Genomic DNA, 16,395 nt, shown 5'->3' on the forward strand with positions numbered 1-16,395 from the left:
TATATACATATATAGATAACATCCAAGACCCGGGTCAATCAGAAAAAGATCATTTTCCATCATGACCCGACTGGGGATCGAACCCGGGACCTCTCGGTTCAGAGGCAAGCACTTTACCACTTCACCACCGAGGTCATCACGTTTATTCTCAAAGGAGGCAAACAATTGTATACTCTTGTATTTCGTCTGTGTTTCTGTGCATCAATTCTAAGAAGTTCATATAATATTATAATATCTTTATATTAATATATTTTTAATTATTAAAAATCACTACATGGTATAAAACAAAGCAGCGGGAAGCGATTCCCGCTGTCTGCCCCTACGTACTCGTATACGCTTAGATCTTTAAAACTACGCAACGGATTTTGATGCGGGTTTTTTTAATAGATAGTGTGATTTCTAAGATTTAGGTGTATATTTTATACCGGTTTTCCCCGAGCGAAGCCGGGACGGGTCGCTAGTAACATATAATATGATGTCTATCAGACCAATGATGTATATTGGTTAAGGTTTAGCGAAGTGTAGGAGTTAATGTTTTGTTAAGACTATTAGGATCACGTTTTCCGTTTTCTGAAGATTAGGTTCTGATTTTAAGACCGGCCACCTCACTCACCACTTTGGGAATGTTGTTGCCTATTAGCTGTCAAGGCTTTTGTATTTTTCGCCTCGTATGACATCTACGCGAGGATATAAAATCCTATTCTAGGTCGAGACCATCCGCCATTGTTTTTCGTCCAACTTCATCGCCCAATAATATTTATTGCAATACAAAAATTAGACAAATTATCATATTATTAAACAAACTGTTTGTAAAATCCTCAGTTAATTTAATCGGCGCCTGACCTCTAGTTAAGGACATCTATTAACACCACGTATCATTTACTTAGCTAATACGTGACTCACATACTTTCAATATTGGATTGTTTGTTCCGTGCCCGAATTACTAAACAGATTCCAGACACAATGAAAGAAAAATAAGTTTTCTTACAAAAATATCATTTTTGACACAAGCTTTCATTGTCGCCCGAGAGATCTTACATACAACGCGTGGCACAAAACCGTTGAGGAGTTCCCTCGTTGGGAACCGGTCCTGGGACGCCTATCATGACTACGCATTGTCATGGAAACTGAAGCAACGTGGAAAAGGCGAATTTAATTTTCATTCAAGATATCCAACAGCTCTTGTACACACAGCTTACTATAAAAACTATACACTTCAGGTCATTGCTTTTGAATGGCATTGCCTTGTGTTATCTGTTCATTTCTGAACAATGCAAAAACAATTTCCAACCATAATGACCGTTACTGGAGAATATAAAGTATTTCATTGTTCTCCACTTCTTAATTTAGTTAAATATTACTTGTATTTATTTACCCCAGGCCATGTGCATATTAATATAATACTCGACAAAATTATGTGATAAGCTTATTAAAAAATCAATCAAATAGTATTGATTCCAATCAGTCCGTAAACATTGTGATAAACGAGAAAATAGAAGTAAAAAACAAATATTATTAATATCTCGGTAAGTCTAAAGTATTAAAAAAACTGTTGTTTTTCTACAAATTGATTCTCTAATCAATCTCTCTCTAGAGAAAACAAATTGCCCAAAACATGAGTACATGCAAATTGATGATAAGCTGTGAAGCGGTGGTGGTGTAATGGTTAAGACGCCCGTCTGTGGATCGAAAGGTCAAAGGTCTCAGTCGTATCAAATTCAAATTCAAATTCAAATTCAAATTCAAATCATTTATTCAGAAATTAGACCTTCACAGGCACTTTTTCTCGTCAATCTTTAAATTTATAGTTATATCCTACTCGTGCCATATGAGTTTGTATACCACCACTTGCTTCCGGTGAAGGAAAACATCGTGAGGAAACCCTAGTGTGCATGCGACTACCTGCCATTAGATGGAGGTAAGTAGTCGTAAAAGTCATGTCAGATGCCTTTAGGCGATTTGAATAAAAAATCTGACACCAGTGTTAGCAATAACACACTCGATATGATGATGACGGTGGTAATTTAAGCCACATGTTTTTACGACAGTGGTATACAAAAATAAATAAATGCTTTATGTCAAAATGAGGAGCTCAATGTCGCAATGGTTAGCACGTTCGACCTGCGAGTCACTCTCACAATGGTCGGTCATTGGATGGGTGACCAAAAATGTATTAACTTTAGCTTCTCTGTGCTTCAGAAGTTAAGCGGTTAGTCCCGGGTGTGTTTGCAGTAGTTTAATCTCGCCGATCCGCAATGGGCCTCTGTGGTAATACTGCTTGTCTATGCTATTATTATAAAGAGGCAAGCGTTTGTGAGTTTGTATGTTTGAGGCGGGTAATCTCTGAAACTACTGAACCGATTTCAAAAATTATTTCACCATCAAAAAGGTACATTATTCAAATTTGCTAAGGCTACATTTTATCTCAAAATTCCCACGGGAGCGAAGCCCCGGACAAATCTAGTCCATCTATAAGGTTTAATAAAATTGCTGGTGACGCTACCAGCAAAAGCTAGTGATCTATTACGTTATCCGATATTGGTTTGTTCACATTACCATATCTAGGTTGAAAAACAATTGGTGTGGGCGTGTAGAATGAAGTTAGTTTAGGACATACAACGAACTATTCTAATAGTTGAGGACAATAATTCTCAGGACTTGAAAACACCACCACTAAGTACCACATCCTCATATTGTGGTGCGAGGAGCTCATAATATCACATTAAATAAATTGATCATAATTCTCTTGTAGACAATTTTTATTTCAAAATATTATTAACAATGGTATCGTATATTGTGTGGATCACCGTGACGTATGTGTTCGCTATCTGCGTCTTTGGTTAATTTCTCGTCGCAGGCAAACTTGTATTTGTGATCACTGATATTTGTCTGCGGTTCTGCCTTCCTTGTAGCCATCGGATTCGTTCAATATCTATACAACCATAGTGCTTATATGGGCCGTTGAGTGTTGTATATTTATGATTAATAGTGGAACAGTATATCTTTATGACCATTTGACCACATTCGTGGCCAAGTCTTGTGGTCCTATACTGAATAAATATTTCCGTAAAATATATCGCTAATATTAGTACAAAACTAAACCCTAATATAACGCTAATATTAGTACAAAAATATAACGCTAATATTAGTACAAAACTAAACCCTTAATTGTACATAAAATAAAATAAACGATCTTAACGATTAAACAATTATCCACATATCATCCAAAAAACGGTCAAGTACGACTTGGATTCGCGAACCGATAGTTCCGCAAAACTAGCTTTTATATATGTACAATCAACCAGTATATGCATGTCAAGTTACCTTGTGGACCTCTATGCCGCGTTAATAGCGGTCATATTGCATTGAATTCGGGTAGGTTGATGTGTTGTCGACTGTACATGCTTGTGATGCTTTTTGTTAACCTTATTCAGATTTATTTCATAACTGTGTTGTAAAAATGCAATTGTAACTTCTTTTCGTGTGTGTTAATTACTAACACTGGTGTGAGATTTAATTCAAGTCGCCCAAAGGCATCCGACATGACTCTTACGTGATCGTCCACGACGATAAATGTTTATATCTCTTGATGGCGGTGTTGGATTTTTTTCACAACTGACATATACCGTAGACATGAGTATTTAACATTTAAAAAGTATTAATATTAAAATAGTATATTTAAAAAGTATTTTGAAAAACAGACGAACGATGACACAACCCTATTTCCCTAGGTTTTCATTTCACCATTTGAGGTGCGGAACCCTAAAAAGCAATCAAAAGGATCACACCAGTCAGAAGCGACACTCTCACAAGACTTGCGTGTTAGTTTAATTGTCTCAACTCGACCGGCCCTACGTAAGAGTTCGGAGAATGGTCTACATCCTGCTCACAAATACAGGGCTGGCACACGACAAAATTGATTATTAAAAATTGATTAATAAACTAGTTGTTAGCCGCTAACTTAGACCACGCAAACACAAAAATATTTGATGAATTTTTACAAACTTGTGAATAATACACTCGCTCGGTAAAAAAAAAAACAAATATAATACAAATACATGATACAAAATTTTCATTAAAAGGCGCAAAAAGCTTAATTTCGTATTTTTGCTATAAAGATAAAATTGTATGAAATTATGACTTTTAAAAAACAATATAATTGTGGGAGCTATAGAAAAAAACCACAGACTAATAAGGAAAATAAAAGACAAAATAAAGAAGATATGTAACTCGTTGCGGCTTTATTGTTCTCCGCTGTTTTTTATAGGTTTTGACATTGAAGTGCGTCGACGTACGTCGTTACTCAGCGTGAATCCGTCAACGGACATCAACGGAGGATGACGGAACACAACGTAGCAATGGGGCCTGATCCTTACAAATTTGATATGAACGCTCAAGCATTATAAAATAAAGGTCCTTCCTGAAACATTCTCCAGGAAATATTTTAAGACTGGCAACCCTAAGGAAATAGGATACGTTGTGCAAGACACGTGATTGGAGCTCGATAGATCGCATGTATGTATTTTTATCCGACTGTCCCGTAATAGGAGGGACATGTTTTTTTCACCGAAGCAACTAATATTTTATTTCCGCACTTCTTTAAGAGCAGTTTTGGGAACTCATTAGTGTGTTAGTTAAAAACAGAATTTAATATTTAATAGTAAAATATTAGCGGACCGCGGCCTTATTTGCTTTATTCATGTTAAAAGTACTTTCCTTTCGCTTGTTACTACTAGCTGCTACCCGCAGCGTTTCTTTCCGGGATTGACAGAGCCAAGGGTCCCGTAACCCGAGTTTGGTGGATCTGAATCAACCAGAGTCAATAACCCGACTCTGGTTGATTCAGATCCACCAAACCAACCAGAGTCAATAACCCGACTCTGGTTGATTTAGATCCACCAAACCAACCAGAAATCAACCAGAGTCAATAACCCGACTCTGGTTGATTCAGATCCACCAAACCAACCAGAAATCAACCAGAGTCAATAACCCGACTCTGGTTGATTCAGATCCACCAAACCAACCAGAAATCAACCAGAGTCAATAACTCGACTCTGGTTGATTCAGATCCACCAAAATCGGGTTACGGTACCCTTGGCTCTGTATAGGAACTATACCTATTTTGCATTTCCAGACTTGCGCATTTATAATATTAAGTTATAAAAGCGAATTACGGGACCATTGGAACTTTATAGGTTTGTATTGGAAAATGTTAACAGAAATCCATTCCGATGTTGTAAATTGTACACAGAAATTATACCTGTGTATTATAATTATGTACATACAAATAAAAAAAAACAACAATAATACACGTTTTCCATCACAATATCGTAACACGTTCAACAATTTGACCTAGATAAACATTTATTCGAAATGGAAAGATTTTATTTCAGATCATATTGGGTCTATATTGGGTTAGTATATAATATTTATGTTTTTGTATATACAGGGGCGATTTAAAAAACAATTTAGAGAGCAGCGTGAAAGAATTGTAATAAATATGTATGTATGTGAGGTCACACGTCTACGGGGACAATATTAAACTTCACCCTTTAACCCTGAGTGACTGGGTGGCGAGTGAGATTAATGAATTTGTTTTTAGGGATCCGTAACGTTAAAAGTTACATTGAAGATGGTTCTTTTTATTTTTTTTTTACTATCCTCGTCTCCGTTCGAATTGTGAGGTTATTTTGGTTTCGTAAGACGGACTGCGTAAGGATAGATATTTTTTGAAAATTTTTATCATTTATTTATTTATTTATTTATCATTTATTCGCACAAAATATGGCACAGAAAGATGTTAAAATTAAATAGTATCACATATTTTGCCAAACAATGGCATGCAAATGTAGCTACATAAATATCAATTAAACTCTAAAATTGTTAATTTCCAAGATTACATTACGTCAACAATAATTCATTTTATAATTTAATTTCAAATAAACACACAATTACCCGCTTAAAACATTATGTATGTTAACAAAACCGCATATTTTTTGAGTGGGTGAAATTTTTTTAAAAGACTTAGTTTTATTACTATAATAATCCAAAGAATTTTGTTAGAATAGTCTAGCATAATTTGTATAGATTTACTTATTTTGATAATTAAAAAAAGACAGTAATCGAATTGGCTATTCGACTGGGTAAAAAATAAAATGTATTAAGGTAATGTATAATAATTAAATTTAATTCGCTTTAATTGATTCGTTTTTTAATTGCGGGATTTAAATTTTTTTGTTTCGATCTCATTAAAGTACATTAAAAATGCTTTTTGACTCCAAAATCCGTGACGTCACAACACAAGGTCTCTCTCACACAAGGTCCATATAAAATTTTGACATTTGAAAAAAGTATCTGATATGACTAGTCCAGAAGTGATGGTGGCGTAGTGTGCAGGTTTGCGGAGACTAACGTTTTGAAGAAGTGGTGGTGTAACGGTTAAGATTAAGACAATAAAAGCCTGTGGATCAAAAGGTCCCAGGTTCGAATCCTACTCGTGCCACATGAGTTTGTATACCAATCTGACTCATGTACAGTAGTTTAAATCGACCACCACTTGCTTCCGGTGAAGGAAAACATCGTGAGGAAACCTGCACACTGGTTTATTATTAACTTGTGTGTAAATAGAGAAGGCAATGGCAAACCACTACATTAATAGCGTAATGACCACGACCCTCAGCCATGAGGAATACGACTATGAAGAAGTTGTTTATGCAATTTGTATTTTTCATCTAAACCATACTGTCATAGTAGGTTTTGACCGCGGCTTCGCACGCGTGAATTTCAGTTCTTAAAAGAAATCGAAGTAAAATTTCAGTTATTCTTTTATGAGTATAATCGAAGTCACTTCCAATCTTGAGATAACTATTACACTTACTTCATTATGAGATCTTTAGATTCATTATGGTGATATAGCCAAATGATGATTGACGAGTGATTGAAATTCGCCACGTGTTGTCACGTTTTTAACAGCCGACGCAAAATGAGGGGTGTTATAAGTTTGACCGCTAATTGTGTACGTGGCTCCGTAGCTCATCGACGGGTGAACGGATGGAACGGTGAATGAATGCGATTTTTTTATTTGATAGCAAATTTTTATGCTGTGTTACTTAGATATCAAAATCGGTGCAGCCGTTCAAAAGTTGTAACGAAATGAATATTGAAAGTTTTTTTAAAAAAAATTTGTATAACAAATAAACTAGTGTTTCTTTTATGTTTCTGTTGCTATTCTTTTTTCTTCCGTCTCATCTGAGCGCTTTCAGCTTCTTCTTCATCCATAAAGTGCTGCGTCGTAACTTAGGGTTTACTTTCTCGCTAATTGACCACCTCGTTGGCGCAGTGGTAAAGTGCTTGCCTGCCACTAAACCGAGAGGTCCCGGGTTCGATCCCCGGTCGGGCCATGATGGAAAATGATCTTTTTCTGATTGGCCCGAGTTTTGGATGTTTATCTATATATGTATCCCATAACACAAGTCTCGAACTTATTTTGGGGCTTGATCAATCTGTGTGATTTGTCCTAATATATTTATTATTATTATATGTATAATATTATTATATATATTATTATTTTGCACCCACGTAGCTGTCTCTGTATGACCCAATGGTTGATTCTTAGATAATGCTTTTAGCATTAATTGCATTTATTGCACAAAACACAATTATTAAAAGTTTAAACTTTATTGCACAAAGTATCAAGTCTTTATCCCTTACGGGGTGGACAGAGTCATGAGTTGCGAGCTCGTATGCCACGTTTACCTATGACAGGTGTTTTGGTGCATTGAGATTGAAATAGTGATGGAATATTATGATAATTACGAATAGTAATTATATTCTTCAAATGTCACGTTTTCTAGAAATGAAATTCCAACGTTATTTTTTAAAGTTTTAATTGGTATATTGTGCAAAAAGAATATGTTTTTTGTGACATAATAATTTTGACAGTTTCTCAAAGCTCTATAAAAACTTTCACCCTCGCAGCTTCCACTGTCTGTGCATCACAAAGGCAGATACGAAACACAAAGACGAAAGCGAATGTCTCCAACAAATTTCCCAGGGCGTAAAACAAAAGAAAGCGGTGTTTTGATAAGAGCGCAAAGATAACTACGCGGCATACAGTCTACAGCACATCGAGCTGTACAAATTCATTGCAAATTGGTCGCTGTTACCGCACCGCAGAGTTTTGATGTCGTAAAAACGACGGTGACGACAAATACGGCATAGAATCAAAGTGTGAAGCAAATCTATATTATTATTATAAAAAGTGTTTGTGAGCTTGTATGTTTGAGGCGGGTAATCTCCGAAAGTACCGAACAGATTTCAAAAATTATGTCACTATTAGAATGGTACATTATTCAAGATATTTTATCATTATATTTTATCTCATAGTTCCCACGGGAGCGAAGCCCCGGGCAACATCTAGTTTCCATGTAAAGTGATGCATTGGAAATTTATATGGTAGGAATTTCTATTTTTTTAAAAGAATTAGAAATCATATCAAAGTAATATTTTATTAACGCTATTCTAATGAAGTATAGCTATTTTGTTCATTCGTGATACAGGATTGGTCAACATTTATATTATAACAAAAATATTTTTCAAAATTTAAATCTCTTCTTAATCGAACACTCTAATTTTATACGAAAATTAGACCTATTTAAGCTTGTTAACTTTTCTATAAAAAATAATTTTATATAAATACGGTTGAAATGCCATTATTGAAATCGTTCGAATTTAATTGAAATTAAATACTTTATTATGTATAAAGTAAATACCTGTGTCAACATCTTCAAAGGCTATGTATTTTCAAGCATGAATGAATGATGAATGTATTGTAATTTTTGGTGGAAAATTTATGAATAAAATGTGGCTTCACTTGTAAATCGACTTATAAGTTTCTCGCCCAAAAAATATCAACATAAATGTAGTCGCCATTCTTTTATACCGTAGTAGCGGCCCGTCCCGGCTTCGCTCATAAAACATAATAAATTATACACCTAAACCTTCCTCAGGAACCACACTGTCTATTGGTGAAAACCGCATTAAAATCCGTCCAGTAGTTTTCGAGTTTATCGCGAACAGACAGACTCGTCAAAAAACTTCGTTTTAGGATATGTAAGGATTCTTTTGGTCATAGTCTAATGTATTTATTTAAGTTTATAATATACAATCAATTCACTAAATTATTACATAAAAATATAAATAAACCTAAAAAGAATTCCAATGAAACTTATACTAAATGAAACTTAAAAACGATTTTTGACCACATTATTTCTAGATCCATCTGTAGAATTACCAACCTTGCCTAGTTATTTATTCAAACACTATCATTTTGTAAACTATCTTAATAATACTCCATTATACGCTGGTAGAGAGGTGGAAATTGCATCTCATTTAGTACTTATGATCATTGAAAAAAAAAATTAGTTAAAAAATCTCAGCTATGCCATGTCCATATGGTAAAGATTGCCCGAGGTACTTGCTTTCGGAGAAGGAAAACATCGTGAGGAAACCAGTGCTCCAGTTGATTACATTATCATCTAGTTTGTGAAATGACTATGGCAAAACCATTCAATTAATATAATATGTATTGCCAAGAAAGTCGTGTGTGTTTCGACCATGTGGAACAGACGTATAAGAAGTAGCTACTTTCCCTGTTATTTTATAAAAAAATTCAACTGAATTGGCCATCGAGAAGATGCAAATTAACTTGCAAGATTTGTGTTTAACATACATACATACATGTCAAGTTAAATGAGATGACATTGACAGAACGAGCGAACCAAGCGTAGTTTAGCACACACATTTACTCTGTTCTTTTTTATAAAGAACAGGGTGTGTATGTTCTAGAATAGTCGTAGCATATAAGCATTCAATTAAAATAACAGCAATGGCCAAATTACCTACTTTATTGGTTTACCCTTTGTGCAAAATTATATCGCTCCGCTGCCGTTTGATTACAAAACCAAACAGCGGAACAGAACATACAAAATACTGGATTAACTTCCCGCCAAAATCGTGGATAAAAGCTAGTTTACACGAATTCCTTTCGTTTGGATTGAAATAAGTGTTAACTAGGTTTTAATCCAGGTTCGGTTTATAACCCATCACTGGTGCCGCGTGATTATCCAACACGCCGATATAGATGTTACAATTGTCTATTATCTTTTGTCCCATATTTGTCACAGCCATAACCGGCATTTTAAGCGCTTGTCGTCCGCATGGAAACCGTACTGGGCGTAATAAAATACGTACTTCTATATACTAATCCTACTGATATTATAAATGCGAAAGTTTATGAGGATGTATGTGTGTATGTATGTTTGTTTGTTTGTTGATATTTCACCCAACTTAGTGACAAATGTAGGTCGTATGTCAGTGGTGTTCACTGTTATACGAAGACCTCCTTACGAAGATTTCGCTAGGGTTTTATTTAACTGCCCAAAATAGTAAAAAGTGGCGGGAAATGAATATTGTGTCAACAAAATTGTGAAGCTGAAAATTAGATTTGTCGACAAGATATTCGTTGCATTGATAATATTCGATTATAATTACAATCGATAATCTGCCAAGGCAAGCTTTTATGTTGGCTCCACATTATCGTCGAACGCGAACCAAATGCATGAACATTGCGTATGAGTGCTTTTATTTACCACAATGAAAAACCAGCAATGTATGCCGAAATCGACAAAGTTCGGCGAACTTCTCCTCGATAGTGTGGAGCCGGAATTAAAAGTTTTAAGTAATTCAAAAGTGGGTTGCACTAGTCAACTTGGACGTAAACTTTAACCCGTGCAGAAAACGTTACGTCGTCGGCGGTGCGCAGGTTACAGTCAAAATTGACTGGTGCAACTCACCCTAAGTGTTTAAAATCGTGCGGCTATATTTAGCATGAGAATCATATTAATTATATCAAGATACTGAGAAAATAGCTTGTATTTCAAGACGACATTATGTGTGTGTTTTTTTATAATGATCGCCGATAAATTGCCAGTGCTGTGTGTAGTACAAGTAGAACATCGTTACAGATCAGGTATGAACTTAGGGTGGGTCCGTCAACTTGGATGTTAACTTTAACGTGCGCAGATAAACGTAAAGTAAGCCATTTTGTCTAAACGTCAGCGGCGGCGCGCCGGTTAAAGTCCATGTCAAATTTGACTGTGCAACTCATCATTAGTAAATCGTGTAAACACACCGCTATACCACCGAATAATAAAAAAATATGTTTGACCGAGCGAGCGAAGTAAATATTGTATGTATGTAAATACTTTTTGTATGGGAGCAACCCCTAAATCGCGAAGAAAACATCGGCTGTTCCATACAAGATCAAGTACCTAACTAGAGGAAAGTGTATGGATCAGCAGTTTGTTTTTTCGCGATTTCGGGTTTACCGCCATACGAAAAGTTGTTCAGTATCATGGACTGAGGGTGTAGACAAAATAATGCCCTGTAGGAGAACTCAGGTAGATGCCGCCGGGCCCAAATCAACGTTCATTGCGTGATTTGTATGTAAGCTGTTTATTACCGCCTTATACATCGAACTAACTGTTTACTACAGTGTATAGCCGGCATAAGATTTTATAAAAATATCAACTGTAATATACCCCACGATATACTCATAAAATCACCTCTATTTAAATAATTGTGATACATGAATCTTTTATGTAGCTATCGTGTACCATTTACAGGATGTCCTTGCCTGTGTAAGCAACAACAATAACACAATACAGGTGCATTCAGACTGCCATTCTTTTCAATGACAGTGATGAAGCTATAATGCACTCTTTCGCGGACCAGTTCAGGAAGGTTTGACGAATTCGTCTTACATTCCTGGTTTATCATTGAGGTAAATGAAAGCACTAATACAAACTGAACAATGTTCGCGCATTCGCGTCGAACTTCGACAGATGCCTGACGCGTATGAATGAATATTGCGTAGTCTGTATTAGTGTTTGTATTTAACGCAATGAAAAATCAGCAATGTATACCGAATCCGACAAAGTTCGCCAAACTGTATCGCGATAATGTATGTCGGGCATAAAATAACATTGTAGCGCCATCTATGATTACGTAGCGAGACTTTAGTTTCGCTATTCAACGCTAGGTGGCAGCAATAGTAGTATAAAACGTTTCGTTTATATTTACATATAAACACAGCGAGAAACTGAAAATGTTCGGAAGTTAGGTAGTTAATCATTCATAAATTCCTATGAATATATAAACATCAGTGTTATTTTATCTACTAATAGTAGGTGTGAAGAAATAAAAAAAAAGTCTTTTCATTTTTAAATACAAATATAGCACGATAGATGTCGCTATTTTTCAAGTGTATTTTTAGTTTTCCTCATGAACATAAAAAGAAAACTTTTACAACAAGAACTCAAAATGTATTAAATTTTCTTTAAAAAAGAATTAGTTTTGTATATGTACTTACATACTACCTACCCTATAGTAATGGGTACCTAGTTACTATTGTTTAAATATAAATTACCTGTTGATAAACCACTTTAACGCCTGAACACATACGCTCGGTTACACAGATACTACAAGTTTATTTGTTAGACAAATTAAAAAACCCCCGACTTTCAATATTCATTTTGCTACAACTTTTGAATGGCTGAACCGACTTTCATGAAACATGGCTAAGAATACTCGGGAAAAAATTATCTATGACTATTTAAAATTATAAAATATCTATGAAAAAACTTAACGAAAATAGTTTCATCCGTTTGGGAGCTACGACACAGACAGATACACAGATACGCAGACAGACAGACACGTTAAACTTATAACATCCCTCTTTTTGCGTCGGGGTTAAAAGAAATGTAAACGTACTGGCAGCCAAGCAATTAATATCAATTTTTTAGACCAATTTTAGAATCAGCTAGACGCCGCCAGCCTGTCGAGATAGAATGATTCACTTGCAAGTTTAAAACCTGTCAGGGGTCAATGACCAGCGGGCGGGTTCGACGGCCATCTTGGTAGGTAGGTACTTACTCGAAAGTAAAAATTGCAAATATGGGGTCTTTGATAAACGTATGGGGCGTCGTAAGAGACGATTAAGGGATAAATGTAAGGGAAAGTACTTAACGAAAAATGGTGATATTAGTATCTAATAAATAGCAAATAATAAATGGTATTTGGGTTTTCACGTCTTTTTTTTACGGGGTAGACAGAGCCAAGAGTCACGAATCTCGTAGGCGACGTATAGCAAAAAAACGTTTATTACAATTGAAATGCCGGAATGACAGGTTGCTGGCCTATCGCCTGATCCTGTCAGGTCATCTCCAGTTGATACCCTTTTCCCTTGACAATCTCGGTCAAGAGGAGAGACAGCTTTTTATTATTCCTAGACCACCATAGAGTACTCTGAGCGACTTCAAAAACGTATGTTTGAGTTTATACACTGAACTAGACCACCACTGAAATACTCTGAGCGACTTCAAAAAGACTATACTGATCATGTAATACTTCCAGTACGCGAACTGTCTGATGCTTGGATTGAGTAATTTGTATGTGCTTTTTACTGCTATAAATTAGGAATAACCAGCAATGTACGTCGAAACCAAGTCAACTGTGTGCCGATAGTGTATTGCAGGCTTTATGAACATATACATAATAATCATTTTGGCGTGGTGGAAACATGTTAGTACACAATCTGCATGACTTACATACATACTTACTTGCAGTAACCTAAATAAAATCATTTGTTTATCGTGTAGCATGCAAGACTATTGCGCTCGTGTTGTTAGTGGAATTTAAATATATTTTTGACGAAAAAACGCAAAACCAAAAGAAGGGTCTTTAGTCGTTTCGCACCACAAGCGATTCGCACCGTGGTGCGAATCGACCAAGAGCCGTTTTTGAATGGGTTCTTCCGCACCGCAGTCGTTGGAGCGGTGCGAATGGCCCAAGGTATAAATTGGAATGGGTCGATTCAGACCGTGGGACGAATCGATTCAATACTCCATGGGTCCGATTTAAACTCATATTAAAGATTAAAGTATTCGAATTATTTATTTGTACAGATAAGAAGAAAAATGGATAGGTAACGAAAAAAAAAACTTGCGATATATTATGTTATGATTATATTTCAAAAAGTATAAAAAAAGTATGAAATTTAACTATGTCATAATCACAGATTGAATCACTAACAGTAATAATAACAGTCTAAAAATAAAACAAAAACAGATGAACATTGTTTAGCAAAAATATTCTAAAACAAGCATGTATTATTATTGGTTTAATGTTTATATGACAGATTTATTTTAAAGTACTAAGGTCATGGTTTAAAATCTCAGCTTGATCAACATTAGACTTGATACTTAAAAGTAACTTTTGCTATTGACAGGTAATTATTATATAGTTTCTTATAACTAGATAATCATGAATAATCATGTATAATTTAAAAAATCAACAAATTTAAAAAAGTATAAAATTTAATGCTCATTATCCATTCATAAGGAAGGGCAGTGGCCCAGCAGTGGGGACGTTAAAATGGCTAATGATATGGTGATGATAAAATTTAAACATGGTAAATCACAGATTGAAGCTTTAGCCGCCCACTACCACAAAAAGAAGTTGAACATTGTTAAACATAAATATTCAGAAACAAGGGTGTATTATTATAATTAATTATTTTTTTCTCAACAGATTTATCTCTTTAAAGGTAGGTTTTGAATCACAGTTGAATCTACATTATAACTATTACTTAAAAGTACCTAACTCTTGCTAATCACAGATTATGACGTAAATTGTTCTTTACTTATAACTAGGTAATCATGAAAAATCACAGCCGTATAATTTAAAAAATCAACAGGGATATAAAAGTTAAACTAATTTCTTAATTTTTCTAAACAATGACCGACAGTAATATCACCAATCAACAATTCTTGTACAATGTTATGAATTCTTCGGTTCATTTCAATGGTTTCTGATTTTCTTCTCGAAATTTGTATGTCACCTGGTCTGTTTAGTATTGCAGAATAAAAGTTGGCATCCTTTTGTATTCCATCTAGAAATTGTGCAATATTGGGTTTTTCTGGAATGATCTTTTTTATTCTTGCATTCCATGACTCCACCATATTATTGGTTCTGTCACTTTGATTAAAGGTATTCCAGGACTTCGAGAGTATATCATGTTCTAGCCATGTTTTAACAAAATAATCGTTGAATTTAGTGACTTGGGTACTGTTGGGACTTTCTCCCATCACGTACAGCTACCCTTCATCCAACAAGTCTGGAGGTAGATACGACAATACTGTACATAATTTGACATGGATTTTACCCAATTTTGATTTTACTACTCCTATTTGCTTAGCTTTTCGCCATAAACTCCGACTGTAGTGAAAATAACACCCAACTATTTTCACTTCTGGAAAGAAATCTTTTATGGCCGAAATCGCAGTCACTTCAAAGTCCATTGAAATTTGCGTAGGCTTGTAGTCTTTGACTTGACTTTTAATCATTTCAAATAAAATTTCATATGTTGCCCTTGTTTTGTCAGGGAGCAAAGCATACAGCACAGGAACCACATTTACATATTCTTTATTACTGCCAATATCTGCATGGATTGTGTACACTTGACAGAAACACTTCGGGCAAATTTTGAATGTACGATCGACAAGAAATCTTGTCGATTCTTTCAAATACTTAATCATTTCTTTTTTTGCAAAAACAAGGATTCGCTTCTTTTTGTCGTTATATTCTGCAAACAATAATTTATCATACTTTTTTGGTACTTTAAGATCACAGGCTTCATGAAAGTTAAGTTTTTTAGCACCTTGCGAATTGTTTCTGATTTTGTAAAGTTTTTTCTTGATATTGTCAAATTTAGGTAATGGAGTCAATAAATCTATTCCCTTATTGACAAGATTTTCTTCTGCATCCCGGAAAATTTGCGTAACTGGCTTCTTTAAGTCTTTTTGCAGTGCTTCAGTACATAAATGCAGATGTTGGTCTATTTCTATCTCTGCATCTCCTCTAGGTGGATGGTTATGGGCAGTCTCGTGCAGTATTGTAAATGGATTTTGTTTCACTTTGAGTGTTGCATTACACTTATTAGAGTCTCTGTTTGTACACCTCCATAAATCAGAGGCGTCTTTGTTCGTCCTTTTCAACACATAGTTATAACCAGCACGGCATAGCATTTGGCCCCCTCTCTTAGTTTTTCGAAAGTCGACAGTGCTTGGTTGACTTGAGCCATGTGAATTTGATGAATTGCCATACATTTTCACTCGATACAATATCAGCGACCTAAAGAAAAAATACATTACTTAAAAAAATATAATAATATATTTAAGACGATGCACGCCAAAATAACTTTGTTTTATATTTTCTAAATAAAATCTAACCATATTAACGCATTTTCATGTTTTAAAATCACATCTTCTTAATGAA

General features: G+C 35.1%; 1 protein-coding gene and 1 pseudogene across 2 annotated transcripts in view; one reads left to right on the forward strand and one right to left on the reverse strand.

The window, feature by feature from the left end:
• Positions 1-16,395, forward strand: part of LOC128671296 (angiotensin-converting enzyme-like) — a 45,333-nt gene that overhangs the window by 5,513 nt on the left and 23,425 nt on the right. The gene's annotated exons all lie outside the window — the stretch shown is intronic.
• On the reverse strand, positions 14,832-16,145 carry LOC135309752 (uncharacterized; annotated as a pseudogene).

This window comes from Plodia interpunctella, chromosome 7, assembly GCF_027563975.2.
Source record: "Plodia interpunctella isolate USDA-ARS_2022_Savannah chromosome 7, ilPloInte3.2, whole genome shotgun sequence".
In the NCBI taxonomy this organism is placed as follows: Eukaryota; Metazoa; Arthropoda; class Insecta; order Lepidoptera; family Pyralidae; genus Plodia; species Plodia interpunctella.